Source organism: Silene latifolia, chromosome Y, assembly GCF_048544455.1.
Source record: "Silene latifolia isolate original U9 population chromosome Y, ASM4854445v1, whole genome shotgun sequence".
In the NCBI taxonomy this organism is placed as follows: Eukaryota; Viridiplantae; Streptophyta; class Magnoliopsida; order Caryophyllales; family Caryophyllaceae; genus Silene; species Silene latifolia.
The window spans coordinates 107297024-107312649 of NC_133538.1; the positions used below are offsets into that span (position 1 = coordinate 107297024).

The following is a 15626-nucleotide window of genomic DNA, read 5'->3' on the forward strand; positions in this document are numbered from 1 at the left end:
TTGGTCATTTTGGTGATTGTATGGATTTTGATTTTGGTAACCTTGGTTTTGATTGTAAAAGGGTCTTTGATTTTGGTTTCTCATGGGTGGTGGAGTGTATGTTGTTTGAGGGTTTTGAACATTTTGGCTTTTGTATGAGAGATTTGGATGGAATTTGGTGTTTTCATTGTAAAAGTTGGAATAAGGGGTACCACTCTTGTATGCTTGGAAAGCATTCACTTGTTCATTTGTTCCCCTACATTCACCTTGGTCATGTCCCAAAGTTCCACAATTCTCACATATCCCACTTGGGATTGATGAGGATGCCGTCATGGCATTAACATGATGCTTCGATGATTTTGAGTTTTCCTCAAGTCTAGCCATAGCTTGTTCAAACTTCAAGTTGATTGTGTCAATGTGAGCACTAAGTTGAGCACCCAATTGAGTAACGGAGTCTACTTCATGCTTTCCTCCTCTAGTAGCCTTGCGAGGTCTACTATATTGTGAGTTATGGACCGTCATTTCCTCAATCTTGTTCCATGTTTGATTGTCATCAACTTCGGTGAACATTCCATTTGATCCCATATTGAGAATGTTCTTAGAATCTTCATATAAGCCATTCCAAAATTGTTGCACCAAAAACCATTCGCTAAGTCCATGGTGAGGACATGAGCGACAAATTCCCTTGAACCGTTCCCAAGCTTCATACAAAGACTCTTCATCCCTTTGCTTAAAACCCGTAATTTGAGCTCTTAGCATGTTAGTCTTTTCCGGTGGGTAGAATTTTTTGTAGAAAGCTAGAGCCAACTTCTTCCAAGAATCTATTCCAAGGGTGGCCTTATCAAGGCCCTTCAACCATTGCTTCGCGGTGCCGATTAAGGAAAAAAGAAATAAGACCCATCTAATTTGGTCTTGAGTCACGCCCGTTTGAGAGATAGCATCACAATAGTCGCAAAAGGTTTCCATATGAGAATGAGGGTCCTCACTAGGCATCCCCCCGAATTGGCTCCTCTCAACTAATTGGATGAAGGCGGACTTGGCAATAAAATTTCCGGTTAGATGTTGCGGTGTAGGAGTACCATTTGGTAGATTCTCCTCGGTGGGTACGGAGTGTGACGAGAATTTTGGCATTGTAGGTGGATTTTGTGGGGTATTGTGTAATGGGTTTTCTTCTCCTTCTATTGCGAAAGGATTGACAAACTCACTAGTGGGTTGAACAACTTCACTAATACCTCTTAAATTCCTCCTAACAACTCTCCTATTGTTCGTCAAGGTTCTTTCGATTTCACGGTCAAAAGGTAACAAATCACCTTGTAACCTTCTAGACATGCAAAATATCAAACAACTCGAAAATGATTAGAACAAACCTTGAGGAGTTTTACTTCCTCAAGGCGAAGAAAGACACAAATAATGACAATAAAAAGAAATCTAAACCAAACAAACACCGTCCCCGGCAACGGCGCCATTTTTTATGCGATCCCGCTAAGTGTTCACAAATTAAGATGTGGTCGTTGGTCACGGTCGAATCAAAACACAATTTATAGCTCCACAAACAACTCTACAATTAGTAAAGAGGCAAGTAAAGGTCGGATCCCAAGGGACGGGAGTTGAAATGAGATTTCTATTGTAACTAGTGGTGTCTAAGGGGTGTCACAAATTGGGTTGATGTAGAAGGTCACTAAACTAAAATAGCAATGAAAATAAACAAGCAAGATGAATTAAAGGGGTGTAAACAATTGATTAAAGGCACTAGGGTGTCATGGGATCATAGGGGAATCATGGGATATGATCATACAAACATGTTCTCAAATTATAAGCAAGCAATTTTTGTTGTGATGGATTGAGTTGGGTTATATCTTACAATCCTAGGAAAGTTTTGGTCCCGGAGCCGAATCGATTAGATTGTACAACACCTACAAGTCGACTTAATCTTCCCTACTCAACAACATGCATGGTCTAATAAGACTCGAGTTGGGTTATATCTTACAAGTCTCATTGAAAAGATAGGAGATGATAGTAAATGCAAGGATTCATAGGCTTAGCATTTCATCAAATATAACATGTGCATGAGTTGAGATCAAAATAAGCAAGCAAACAAAACATGAAAGCATATTAATTTAAGCATGAATCATTCTCCATGTTGGTTTCCCCTAATCACCCATTAACCCTAGCTAAGAGACTACTCACTCATTATCATGTTGATCATGCTAGCAAGGTTGTCAATCATACCAACAATATGAAACATGATGAATAAATGAAAGTAATTAACAATAATTAAAAAAAGGGATTAAGAGATTATACCTACTAATGATTCCAATAACAAAGCAAGAATAATAGAAGTACTTGAATGCTTGATTGAGAGGTTGTCAATCTCCCAACAATAACCCAAATAATCTTCAATTACCCAAAATAAAGGATGAACAAAAGAGAGATTAAAGAACTAAAACTTGGATTAAAACTTGATTAATACTTGATTACAATATTAAAGAGAGATTTGATTGATATTAACTACACTAATTATTGATAAGAAGAACATCCTCCTCTAATTAGACTAATGGGGTATTTATAGTGGAAATTAGGGAGGATGCATTAGGGTTAACTAAGGGCTAAACTAGTAATTACACTTTTTAAGTTGAGCAAGGAGGAGCCGGTATTTTCTGAGAGAAGGGCTTCTTTCTTCGTAGCTTGGAGAAGACAATCCGTGCTGTGCTAGAATCCGGGCGGAATAGGGTCGGGACGGGCGGATTCTGGCGTTGGAATCCGAGCGGATTGAGGGGAATCCGGGTGGATTGTGGAGGGGGAATCCGAGCGGATTGTGGCAAAGCCGCTCGGATTGTGGTGCTGCGGGACGGACGGATTGGTGACAATCCGCTCGGATTGTCAGTCAGCAACAAATCTTCTTCTTTTCTTCCCTTTTCTTCATAAATTCCTTGGGGATTTCCTTGGGGACTCAAGGATCCTTTCTCAACATTGCTCTTCTACTATGATATGTACAAAGGCCTTCTAATCTTGTCTCTCCTTGATGCTTGGTCATTGAATTCGATCAATTTAGTCTCATTTTGCCATGAAAATGCAAGATTCTTACTCCTTTCCTACCAAGGGATCAAAATCTCAAAGAATATGCAAAACAAAGAACTAAAGATAAGAAATGACCCAAATAAGCACTAAAAAGCATGGGAACAAGGCTAATTCGGGGGCTAAATATGCGCCAATTATGGTCACATCATCAACCTTACTACATACTCGTTTTCCTTTGTAATGTATACATTTGCATTACAAAACTTTCTGAGTACGTGTCTAGATCCAATCTAGACATAAGCTATCTAGCCTTAGAATAGCTCCCACTATTTTCACAGTGTGAAGGATCAATCCTCTTGCACATCTCATGATTGCAAGTGTACTCAATTTCCGTTGTAAGCATTTCTCATTGTTCTTTATTGCCTAGAACAATTCTAGCAAATCCACTTCTTAAATAATATAGCCACAATGGTTCCTTAACCATCTTTAGGTATTTCGAATACGGTTTTTGTCCGAAACCTTATACAATATCAACAGTCATTAGTGTAAGCCCTTACATAAATTTGTGAATTGCAAAAACACTTAACTTTGCATCTTTAATGCTTCTTCAAACACTTAAGAATAATCAATATGGCTATTTGGTAACTATTACTTAAATTCGATTTGAAACAATTCATCATACTTAAAGTATATGAAGTGTTATACATCATTACTCATTTAATTGATCCTAAGCAATGAAGCAAATGGAATCAATCAAATATGTTCAACTCGATTGAACTAGTCATGAATCTTATCAACATAAGACTTCTTATTTGACGCTAATATCATGTGGATTTATCTCCATAAATCTGGATATTAAAGATGTATTATATATCTCCAAGTCTTAAATCATTCCCAATGATCAATATGTCATCCACATATTAGACTAATTAAAATTACCGTAACTCCCACTAAACTTTATGTATAAACACAACTTCTTGACCTATCAAGAAAAGTTTTATAACATGATCAAAACATTGATTCCAAATCATTGATGTCCTACTTAAGACCCTCTCTTAAGTTTCACATTATCTTAGGATGGCAAGAATCTACAAAACTCAAGACATGTATTGAGTACATTCCTTCTAATTGAAGAAGTGGGCTTTAGATTCATTCGCTATATATCTTATAATAAAACACAATCCCTAACAAGATCTAAATATACTTAAGCATTTCAACTAGTGTAAAACCCTTTGCTACCAATCAAGCTTTGATATCTAACAATGCACTTGGAACTTATTTCGGATTTTCATGGCTCTAAGCCTTGTATTGAGTTGTGACTTAAACACTCTCATGTAAGTCATATGTTCATTACTTTCCAGAAGTAATTAACTTGAATCAAACAATTTCTTTGTAAGTTGCAAGCTCTTTACTTTCTAAAAGTAACACTAATTCATCATCTTCAACAAGTGATGACTTTAACCTCCTAGGTTTTGAAGAAACAACATCTTACACAAAACATCTCATGTAGCCAAGAAAGACCAGTTTCTTCTTGGGACCAAACGGAATTAAACAATGAGAGAGAAAGTTAGAGAGAGAAAAGCTCTTTTATCATAAACCCTAATAATATCGTAATAATGACGGCTCTAATATTCACACAAAATTGCTTTTCGCCATTAAATTCTGCTAATAAATCAGCTATCAAATCTTCTAAAGCTGTGATCTTACATTCCTCTGATGATTCAAGATCAAAAGATCATAACTTTGTTCCTTCATCGTCTGATACGGGGAAAACAAAGTCCATCAATGTTATTCAGGGTATATCCCTGTTCTGAACCTTGGTGAAGCTGAACCGGGAGATATAGATGGATGGAAGGTGCGCAAAGGAGGTAAGGATGTCCTAGTTTTCGAAACCATTGAAGAGGAGGAGGATGTTTCAGATTTACTTCAGTTTTCTCATGAAGACATTAAAACTGAGGTAGATTTTTGGACTAACTCTGTTACTTGTTATATTCTTGGTGCTAATCCACCATGGGACATTGTGGAAGATTATGTGTACCGTGTTTGGGATCATTTTGGAATTGATAGGGTGTCTTTCCTTGACAATGGTGTCTTTATTGTTCGATTTTCTAAGTCTGGTGGTAAAGATGCTCTGTTGAAATCTGGTTATTACATGTTTGATAATAAACCAGTTATTATTAAGCCATGGGTCAAGGATATGGAGATGATTAAAGAGAAGATTGCGGTAGTGCCTGTGTGGGTCAAACTCCATGGTATTCCCCTGAAGTTTTGGGGTTCATGCTTGCCTAAAATAGCCAACTTGGTTGGTAAATATGTTAAGATGGACTTGGACACACAAGATAAATCCGCCTGATTTATGCAAGAGTAATGATTGAGGTACCTATGGATGAAAAGCTCCTTGAGAAAGTAAAGTTTCTGGATGAATCTGGGACTGTGGTGACTGTTACTGTGGAATATGAGTGGCGCCCTGTTTCTTGTACAAGTTGCAACGGGGTAGGCCATGAAGCTGCTCAGTGCAGGAAACCTGGTGCTAAGAAGAGAGTACGTACTCAAGAACCTAATAAGGTTTCTAACTCCCAGCAGAGGACTGAATGGAGGCCTATTGTGAAATCAGTGCATGTGCCTGCAGGTGTTCAAACCCCTCCTATTCTTACTGCTACTAATTTCCTCCCTTTGCATAATGTCAGGAGTTCTCTTGTTGTTAAGTCTACCCCTGTGAAACAAATTATTAGACTTAATAGGCAGGAGGGAATGGTGGGGATGAAACTGTCTAGAAAATTTAGCAACTACACATTCATGGATGCTCTTAAACATAATGTTGCTGCACATGAACATGTGATGGAAAGTGGTAAGGACCCTCCTTCTTTCAATGCCCATGCATAGCATTGGATTTTGGAATGTTAGGGGTCTTAATGACCTGAATAAGCAGAGAGTGGTTAAATGGTTTATGCACAATAATGGGGTGGGTTTATTTGGCTTGCTTGAAACAAAGCTTAAACCTGGATCTCTTTTAAAACGTGATACCTCTATTTGTGATGGTTAGAGTGTCTCCACTAACTGCAGCTGGCATAAGGGTGGTAGAATATGGATTTTGTGGAAACCTAATCTTTTTTATATTCAGTTTCTTTCTTATAGTGCCCAACACATTCATATGTTGGTTTCTTCTCAAACTGATGGGAAAAAAATTCTTGCTTACTATGATCTATGCCTTTAATGGTTTATATGAAAGAGTAGAGCATTGGAACATTCTTAAGGGGATTGCTGGTGAGTGTAATGATCCTTGGTTGTGGCTAGGGGATTTTAATACAGTATTATCTCCTGTTGAAAGACTAGGTGGGAATACTTATGATGCTGAAATGGAACACTTTCAGGATTGTGTGTCTATTTGTGAAATGGAGGACATTCCTGCAACTGGTGCTTTGTTTACTTGGTCCAATAAGCAAGGCCCTTGTGACAGAGTCTATAGTAGGTTGGATAAAGTTATGGGTAATCAAAAGTGGATGGACAATTTTGGTACTAGTCTTGCTCATTTTCACCCTGAGGGGCTTTTTGACCACTGTCCTTGCACTATTATGGATAAGAATACTGAGCTTGATGGGAAGAAGAGTTTTAAATACTTCAATATGTGGGGTAGTGCTCCTACTTTTAAGGATACAGTTGCTATGTCTTGGGCTAATGGATATAGAGGCACTAAGATGTTTGTTGTGATTAAAAAACTCAAGGCTCTTAAGTGTGTTCTGAAAAGTTTGAATAGAGAGTGCTTTTCTGATATTGAAAATAACACCAATATTGCTAGTCTGGCTCTGGAAACTATTCAGAAAGCCTTACTTGTTAATCCTGGTGACTCTGATTTAGTACAACAGGAGGTGGACTTATCTCATGATTTGAAGGAGCTAATTGCTGCTAGGGATAGCTTTCTTCTTCAAAAGGCTAAGATACAGTGGTCATTGGAATGGGATCTTAATACCTCTTATTTTCATCATATCATTAAAAAAAGGATGATGCTCAATAAGGTATTCCAAATAGAGGATAAGGATGGAATAGTTTGTACTGAGGGATCTTCTATACAAGCTGCTTTTTTGGATTACTATATGGATCTCCTAGGGTCTCATACTGCTACTACTGAGGTTAATGTTAATGTGGTTAGAAGAGGGGCATGCTGTTCTGAGGAGCATTGGAATATTTTGGCTCAGCCTGTCACTCCAGATGAGGTGAATAGTTGTATCTTCAGCATTCCTAAAAATAAGTCACCAGGACCAGATGGCTACTCTAGCCAATTCTATAGGGATGCATGGGAGATTATTGGGGGTGATGTTTGTGCTGCTGTTTGTGATTTTTTTTCTACTGGGAAGCTACTGTCTCAAATTAATGCTACCATTATCACCTTAATTCCTAAGAATGAAAGACCAACTACTGTCAAACATTTCAGGCCCATCTCTTGTTGCAATGTCCTTTATAAAGCTATTTCAAAGATTCTTTGTAATAGGTTGGTCAGGGTACTACCTGATATTATCAATAAGAACCAGGGAGCTTTTGTGAAGGGTAGAAGTATTCTTGAGAATATATTGATCTGTCAAGACCTAGTAAGGATGTATCACAGAGGTAGAGCATCACCCAGGTGTATGTTTAAGCTAGACTTGCAGAAAGCTTATGATTCCATAGAGTGGACTTTTGTGGACCAGATATTAAAGGCCCTGAGATTCCATGAGAATTTTAGGTTACTTGTTATGGCCTGCCTTTCATCTCCATCTTACACTCTCAATTTGAGTGGTGCCCACTTTGGATATTTTAAGGGTAGAAGGGGGTTAAGGCAAGGGGACCATATCTCTCCTCTTCTATTCTGTCTGTGTATGGAGTATTTGACTAGAATTATGAACTTTGCAACTAATCAATGGTATTTCAGGTATCACCCCCTTTGCAAGAGTCTGAAGTTAACTCATTTGTTATTTGCTGATGATTTGCTTATGTTCAGTAAAGGGGATGTAAAATCTATTATGCTTATTCTGAGAGCTATAGCAACCTTCTCTGCTGCATCTGGTCTCAAGGTAAATGCATCCAAGTCTGAGGTGGTTTTCAGTGGTGTAGCTGATGATTTGAAGTATGACATTACCCAAGTTTCAGGGTTCTAGGAGGGCCATCTCCCTTTCAAGTATTTGGGTGTCCCCATCCAACCTGGTAGGCTCACTAAATTTGACTGTAATGTCCTTTTAGAGAATATTGTGGCTAAAATTCGAGGCATAGGAGCAAGAAAGCTTAGTTATGCAGGGTGACTTGTTCTTATAAATTATGTCCTCAACACACTTCATAATTACTGGGCCTCTATCTTCCTAATTCCTAAAGGGGTTATTAAAAGGATTGAAGCTATATGTAGGAACTTCTTATGGTGTGGAGAGTCTTATTATAGCAGAACACCTTTGGTTTCATGGCATGGTATTTGTTGCAGTAAAAAAGAGGGTGGTCTGGGTATAAAGGAAGCTGGGGTGTGGAATAATGCAAGTGTAGGTAAGCTTGTTAATTGGTTATATATAAAGGCTGACAGACTTTGGGTCCTTTGGATTGATCATGTGTATTTGAAAGGGGCACAGTGGGATACTTATGTACCTTCTCCTGATTCCAATTGGAACTGGAGAAATATATGCCGTGTCAAAAGATTGATGGAAAGTGGTTTTCAGAACAGTTCTTGGATAGCTATCCCTGGTGGTTATTCATTAGGTGCAGGGTACCAATGGCTGCGGGGATCCCACCCCCCTGTTCCTTGGTATACAGATGTTTGGGATACTTGGATTTTACCAAAACATTCATTTATTGGCTGGTTGATTCAGAGGAAGGCCTTAAATACTCAGGCTAAACTTTACCAGCTGGCCTTCTGTATGTCAGATAGATGTATTCTTTGTGAAGTTGAGGAGGAAACTCATGAACACCTCTTTGGGGATTGTGTTTATAGCACTCGGGTGTTAGATGTTATTGAGCAGTGGCTCTGTCTTCGTCTTAATGGCCCTATGACCCATTATTCGAAGCTGCAGAGGAAGACTTGTAGAATGGTAAGAATGGCTATGTACTATATGCTGTGGACTAAACGCAACAATTGCAGGATGGAACTTCAACTTCGAAGGCCTGAGCATCTAGTAGCAGCTCTTAAGAAGCAGCTGCATTATAGAATTGTACATAATGTGCATTCTGTGGTGCAGCAAACTGATTGTGCTTGGCTTAGTCATTTGTCAATTCAATGTAATTTGTGTACTTAGCCTGCTAGAAACGTTGAAATATGCGCTGCTTTTTAATATCCTCTTGGATGATTCATTTTATATAAAAATGCTCACATGTTACCAAAAAAAACCAGTTTCTTGCAACATAACATTCTTTGTGGCTCTTGAAAATTTTCTCCCACTCTGTCTTCTAGAGATAAACTTGTATTCTAGAAAGACAGCTTTACGAGCCACAATCCTGTTGTACTCGTGATTATTTTAAGGAAAAATGAGCATTTGTTTCTTTTGAAAACTTACAAACATGGTACCCTACCATTTCATATCTCATATGATTCATTTTAGATTTAGTGGAAAAATAATTTAGACAAAATGATAAAATCCCCAAAAGGATCAAGTAACTCAAAATAACTTGATTGAAGTCCAAACCATATCGAATAGCGTTTGATTTCTTTATCCAACCACACATTATCCCATAATGCGTGCTAAGAGAGATTAATTTGTGATACTGTATCACATTTCCTTTGGCTTATATCAAAGTCTTCACTTTGATAATCCCATCACGACTAAATCGTGATTCCTGGAATTCTTTGAACTTCTTCAAAGATTTCTCTATTTACCTTATTAAGTGAACACATTAGCGTCAACTTAAATCATTGGTAAAAGAAAATGATCAACCTATTTTGGATCAATGATTTACAACCTCGATCTCCTTTTCAATCAAAAGGCACGAGACATCTTGCTTTAAATACAAGATACGCATATACCATAAGATTAACAATATAATGGTTTCAAGAGTACTCGATAACTCTTTGCGTTCATCATTCCAGAATTTAAGGTTTAATCTGGGTTACCAATTTGAGTCTTGCATCATCTACATGATTTATCATTCTAGTTTGGATTAGAATATATTCACCTTGATAATGGGCTAGACATACATCAAATCGTGGTGTATAGGGTCACAAAAGTGAAACCTCTTTTGTATCTTAACAAGATTATATTCTTATTCAGAGTTTATGCACTTAATAGTCATAATTAAGTACAACTTTAAACTCAAAACTAGATTGAGTACACAATGACTCTATCTCTCGATATTATTTGATGCTAGTCGTCATATTATAATCATCTTATGTATCGAATACAATGATGAAAACCACCACCGGTTTCTAATATTGACGAAGTAGTATTAGCAAAATTTATGTCAATCAAATAAACATTTAAAGAAGAAGGTCTCATTAGATGTCCCACAACTAACTTGCTGATTCATCAATAATTTGGGGTAGTTTCCTTTCTAGCGTCCAACACTTAAGACAATGGAAACTTTATCGGTCGGGAGTGATAGGTTTAGTATCGTTATTCTCAATAACTTTACTTTTAACATTACCTTGTATCAATTCCATTCTAATTTTACTTCTTTAAACCTTATTCTTTTCTTAACGGTTTAAGAGAATGCTCCCACTCATTTCAATGAGTCTTTGCTTAGAGAAGTAAAATTGAATTTCATGAAGACTACTCTTCATTCGTTCATTTAGTCTTAAAACTTTCATTGAAGTGGTTGCGGTATTTTGGCCAATTTTGATTTCCTACAAATCTAGTTAGCAAAATGATTTAACATTTCAAAGTACTTAACTCAATTAAGCATATGAGAAACAATTCATTGTAAGTAGATATGTTACTCAAGAATCAAAAACCCTTTTGATCACGAATAACTTTTATCTATAGTCTTCATAAGAGATCCTTCCAATGGATAACACGAGGTTTTAGAAGAAAATTCATATTTGTCTTTAGTTACGATGTTTTAATGGAGATTTGAATCGAAATGATATCGTATGTAAATTGTGGTGAAGAAATAGAACGATGCGAACGATGCGACAATGGATTGATGAAAAACTAACATTTATCGTTATAATAATACTTGTAAACAAGTAAAACATTTACATAGTGACCTCTACCCAACTATGATAAATTATTCCAAGATCCAAATTCATATTAACTTGGGCACAGTGTAGCCGATTCATCCCTTATCAATATAACTCGGTGGATTAACTCTTTAATCGATTCTACTTTTAGAACTCTTGGTCGATAAAATTACATTAATATTTATCTTTAGCCCAAAACACATTCGGCTATGATCGAGAATACTTTTGTTGAGTTCAACCCAAATTTCGAATAAATGTGTCCATGATCCAAATTCACATTAACTTGGGCAAGGTGTAGCCGATTCATCCCTTATCAATATGAATTTGGTGGATAGACATTTATCACCCACTTCCCCTACGTAACAAGGTTTGTACCCCGGTGTGGCCGAGCGCACTCCCTCACGAAATAGGTTTTCATGGTTTCTACTTTTTGGTAAGGCTAAGTCTCAATTGTTTATTTTAGCGAGAGGTCATGTCAATTTATTATCTATCACGTTTTAAGTGAACTAAAGCGGTGAACTACGATAATTGTAATTGACACGGTCGATAAACTCGATTTAAAATGCATGTTTAGTTATGGCGATTTAGCGATGCATGCAACATATAAATAAAATGCAAAGCATAAAAATAAAATCCTAGTACGGCTTTCCTAAAATAGTAAATCTAATAAACTATTACAAATTCGGAAACCAACTTATTTGGCCCCTTGAACTTCGGTCTTGGCACGCATCTCGAGTTAACACTTTCTTTGATGGACCGCCTTCTCGAATGGCCCCGTCTTCAAGGAACTCCGGAATAATTAAATTACAAAATGAATTACATAACTTCCTATTATACATTTGTAATAAAAAAAAATCTATTAAATTACAAAACGGTGATCCGAGATCACAATAATTACAACCGAATCGATATTCCCATACATTTCGGGTAATACCAATTAAAACTAAGGCTATACTAAGTAAAATTACATAATTCAAAAATTACATAAAATTAAAATATGACTATCATAAATAAAATGCAGCATTATAATATGTATGAACATGCTAAATTTTATGCTAAATCGCCTTTTAAGAGCCAATATCGTATATTTATCGGTTTTTATGGATTTGCGTGATTTAACTTATTAAAATCACAATAATTACATAAATTCATATTTATGTACAAGTTAATTACCCTAACCATCTTAGGACTCAAAACTTAGTCTTCACTAATATTTTGACAATAACTCAACTTGATTTCTTAATATTGTTCATTATGGACCAAAAATACAAAATTATACTATAAACTTCAAATTAAATTATAAAAATTTCAAATGATTTCAAAATTTGAAATTTAAGCTCATGAACATTCTGGAAAAAATACCATGACACTCATGATGTTCAAAACTTAGGTTAAAAATTTCGAAAATTTATCGAGAAAAACAATGTGGCGGTTTATCGGTTTTAACAAATATAACCATTAAAATATGAGAAAATTTATTTTCATCAACTTTTCACTTTAAGATCTGAAATATATGATAAAATTCAACATGTGACATTTTTCCCTAGTCATGAAGTATGTTTTAGCATTATTACTAATTATAGTCACTATTTATGTGAGTTTTCATCAAAAATTCATAAATCATGCAAAAGACTTCACTATAGCCAAATATTTTACATACATCTTGTAAAATTAAATGTGACAACATACTAAATTTCCATGACCAGATTCGAAATATAACTCATATTAACCTATTTACCCATTTAAATACGATTTTAATTTATAAAATTCATATTTCGAGCAAAACAACTTATTTTAATATGAAAGTTTACAGGCCATCAGTATGTATTACATGTAAAAACATATCCAAAAATCACTGGAAAATTCGAAGTTTAGCTATTTTTCGTCCAAAAATGACATTTGTTTCTCATAAAAATCACATTTTAATGCCAATAATACATAAAATGAACAATAAAACCCATAAATAAACCAAAATGTCCTAAAACTCACTTAGGACCAGAAACTTTTAACATGAAAAATTATTTCATGATTTATCGATCCTAAATAACAAGTTTTATATGTTAATCGTATTTCTCGGAAAAACGATCCCGATCTTGCATGCAACAACCATAATGCTCTGATACCACTTGTAGGAAATCATATTTTAAATATCACATATTTTAGTTAAAGTTTTAGTCATAAAAATTTAAGGATCTTATGCATGCAAAACATATGAATAAGTGTAGAGAAAAACCGGTTCCTTACATTGAATATTTCGGTTTATGGGCACAAGTAAGGTCTCCTACCTTCACTTGTTCTTGAGCTATGATGAGTAATAGGATGATCCTCCAAAGACTTCAAGTATAGAAGTCACTCCTCTTGATTGCACCCAAGATTATCCATTATCTCTACTAAATAATATGTGCTAGATATTTGTTTAGTAGTTTACCTTAAAATTGATTACTAATACTCATATATTACACTAATAATATTAGTAATCTTTTATGAACAATTTGAATCAAAACTCTCACGTTTTGATGAAGAAAAAGATGAATATGTGAGAGAAGAAAACTTTGCATGTCTTTTGAATGGACAAGCATAAAGAAAACAAGTAGAGGAAAAATAATCCTCTAAAAGGTGGAGGAGGGTCACGGTTATGGGAGGTAGAAGTCCAATATATGGTTCTTTCCTATTTACTTTTGTTCTTATCTAAACCTTAGGCATGTAAGGTTAGGTAAGTAGTGTCATGATGGTGTTATTTTAGCTTATTAAAATAAACTACCACCATCCACTAAACCCTCTTTATTTTGGTCCATATTCATAAAATGGACTACCATTTTATTTTGTCAATTTGTCATATGTCACACAATATGTCACATGTAGTATGTTACATGTTATTAATTAATTTTAATGCACATTTATCACATAAATATCATTTTATAAATTAATTAAATTACATTCAACAAATTGACTAGTGATACTTGATCACATAAATAAAATGGGTCATTTAGTTATAATTCACAACATCTTGTAATTATAATTAACCATTCATTCTTATCTCTATCGTTTCTCAAACAATAAGCAATTTTAGTAATAAAGCATTTTTATTACTAAAATAAATCTTATTTAATCCCATTACAATAAGATATCAATATTCTCTCTCACTAATGGAATTGTTCAATTTTAAGGAATTGATCAATTTGTATCGTCATACAATTAATCAACTTTACAGATTAGGGCATCATCCTTTAGGTGTGACCTTAAGGGATCAACTGACCACCACCGTCCCACGATAGTAACGTCAAACTCTAGCAAGCCAATCGTTACCGATTAATGTTGATCTGTTGACTATATAATGAATCATCCCTTACGTATTCTTAAAAATGAGATTTAAACATGTTATCATCATGATCGACAATTGTGATCGCATTATTGTCGGGGACACTCCAACAGCACCAACAATTGACCAACTCCCATGCAAACGAGTTGATACTTTTCGGGAGGCGACAAATCCCGGCACCATTGTCGCAACGAATTCTCAAAGGCATCCATGAATATTTTTGTTGAAGAAGAAGAAAGGTTTTGTAGAGATGTTTTTCATGATTCGGATGCTGAAACAATGAAGCACAAACATCCCTATTTATACAAAATAATCAGCGCCTTTTTTCCGAAAAAAGGAGAGGCTGACTTCTATCGCCAAGCTGCTCGCGCCTCTTTGGGCCTGTTCTCAGGATTCCCACCTTGAATTGTCTCTTTCAACTTGTGTTTTCTCCTAACACCTCAAACCTCCCGCCGGAATGCTCGCGCCTCTTCGAGACGGTCCAGGACGTTTTGTGTTTTCTCACACTCACATTTCCTTATTTTCGCGTTTTACGAAATCCGACACAGTTTCCATGACGCAGCTTTAAACATACGGATTTTTCTTTCTTTTTTTAAGAGGGAAGGGCTAGTCGCCCCGATCCGCGACGAATCATTTCCATGTCAGTCGAAATTCCGGAAAAGTTTTCGCTTTTTTGCCCTTTTCCCAGCAAAAATAAAGATCGACAATTGATAACACGACATCAGTTTTCCTCAAAATTTTAAGTACTCACAAATCCGAGTCTTGATCTCACAAAAATCAAATCAAATACACTCGAAAAATCTGTTCTAAAATTTACCCCTGACGGTTTGAGTTTGAATTTTTCGAGTTACAAATCAATTTTAACAATTTCGATGCAATTTAATTCAAGACACGAGTTAATTGCTCAATTTTCAAATCAAGTCCTTTTGAGAAGTCCAAACGTGACGACTTGTTGCGGAATTTTCAAAATATCATTTCAAATTTCAATTTTTAACTTCGAGTCATTGTGGTTAATTTCGTTTTCGAACAAATGCGTTTTACGTGTTTAAGTTTATGCATACGAGCTACCTGTTGCCTGTTTTCTACACTAACGATGCAGGAACTAGTACGAAGTAAGAAGGGAACTAGTGCGAAGCAAGAAGGGAACTCACAAATAAACCACAATCCAAAACACATATATACAAACCG

The 15626-nt window shown here is 35.8% G+C and overlaps 1 non-coding gene across 1 annotated transcript; it reads left to right on the forward strand.

The window, feature by feature from the left end:
* The first annotated feature begins 631 nt into the window (after nucleotides 1-631).
* On the forward strand, nucleotides 632-738 carry LOC141634774 (small nucleolar RNA R71). The gene has a single exon (XR_012539496.1). It is a non-coding gene; the product is annotated as a small nucleolar RNA R71 (small nucleolar RNA).
* Nucleotides 739-15626: the final 14888 nt, after the last annotated feature.